The sequence below is a fragment of the Panthera tigris genome, chromosome X (assembly GCF_018350195.1).
Source record: "Panthera tigris isolate Pti1 chromosome X, P.tigris_Pti1_mat1.1, whole genome shotgun sequence".
In the NCBI taxonomy this organism is placed as follows: domain Eukaryota; kingdom Metazoa; phylum Chordata; class Mammalia; order Carnivora; family Felidae; genus Panthera; species Panthera tigris.
This window is the reverse complement of record NC_056677.1, coordinates 115,353,675-115,355,451: the sequence shown is the minus strand read 5'-3', so window position 1 is coordinate 115,355,451 and position 1,777 is coordinate 115,353,675.

The window sequence follows — 1,777 nt, the reverse complement described above, 5'->3', positions numbered from 1 at the left end:
AGAAAAAGATCAAACTCAGACCCATTTAATACATATATGTGATATATATCATAGAAGTGGCATTATAAATCAATGGAGAAGTGATAAATTGTTTAGTAGATATAGGGAGGAAAAATGACTCACTATTATATAGAGAAAAATAAACCAGAATCCTCACATAACACTATGTACAAAGACAGAATCCAGACGGATTAAAGGCCAAAATGTAAAAGGTAAAACTATAACATTAATGGAAGAAAATAATATCTTTGTAACTTAAAGGTGGAGAAGGACTTATTTAAAAATACTTCCAGGGCGCCTGGGTGGCTCAGTCGGTTAAGCATCTGACTCTTGATTTCAGCTCTGGTCATGATCTCAAGGTTCATGGGTTCGAGCCCCATGTCAGGCTCCACAATGGTGATGAGGGACCTGCTTGGGATTCTCTCTCTCTCCCTCTCTTTCTCCGCCCTTCCCCCACTCACGCTCTCTCTCTCAAAATAAACAAACATTTAAAAAATAAAAATAACTAAAAAGATTTCAAATACATAAAATATAAGGGAAAATATGATGAATTTGATATCAAACTTAAGGATTTATGGACATCAATAACACAGTTATCAGATGAGAGACTGGGGGGAGATATTTACCATGCTGAAAACTAAACTGGACTGAGAGCTAGAATATTCAATGAACTCCTACTCATTAACCTGAAAAGAACAAGAACCCAATAGAAACCTAGTCAAATTTTCAGTAGAGAAAGTACAAAAGGCTAACAAGTTTACAAAGGATGCTCAGACTGGTGATAAAAAAAAAAAAACAAACACACAAATTAAAACAACACTGAGGTATCACTTTATATCTACTACCTTGACAAAAACTAGAAAACTGGATGGTGCCAGGTGTTGGCAGAAATAAGGGAAGACGAAATACTTAATGCATTTTCTGATGGGATCTTAATATGTGTAGACCCATGGTGTGCTTACAGCGTTGGGCAACCAACTCTCCAGAAAGAATATATATACATAACATTCTGTTGCTATATGTATACCAAATACGTACCTTGTATGTTTCTGTGTATATACTATATAGAATTTACTATAAACTTTATTGATGTCAAGGCATATAGCATCTAACTTACAAGTAATAAAATACGCGATACTTTTTATTGTACCTTCCATATAATCAATGGATTTTCACAGAACGCTTTCACCGATTCTTGCCAAACTCTTGCAACCATAGCCAGCCTGTGGTTGCAATGGAAGGAGCGTAGTTCTGATACGAATGTTGCTTGGTATTTCAGTTTATGTTCAGAAGACAAAAGGGAAACGGTGAAGATGTACACATGTCTGTCAACGATGTGAGCAACTTCCTTGCTGAATCACATAATACCTTTCAAATCCTGAAGGAATATTTCCCCCAAATTTTGTGCTATTCACAATGTAGCAGCTACAGACTCAACATACTTTTAAACTTAATTGTATTGCTAACATCGTCTTCATCACTTTCCAAAGTCTAGACGATCAACAAAACAACAAATCAGAGGTCATGAAACTTTTTCTGCCAAGGGCCAGGGAGTCAATGTTTAGATTTTGTGAGTTAGGCGATCCCGGCCACCACTATTCAACGCAAACAAATGGGCCAAAATGGGAAGTTGGGCAGACAGTTTGCCGAGTCCTGCAGTAAATCAAACCCTAATGTGTGGCATTTGCTGATTTTTTCTACTAATGTGAGGTCACTGAACATGAAGTCGGGAAGAGACATGCCATTGCATGCCATTATACAATATCTCTACAACACA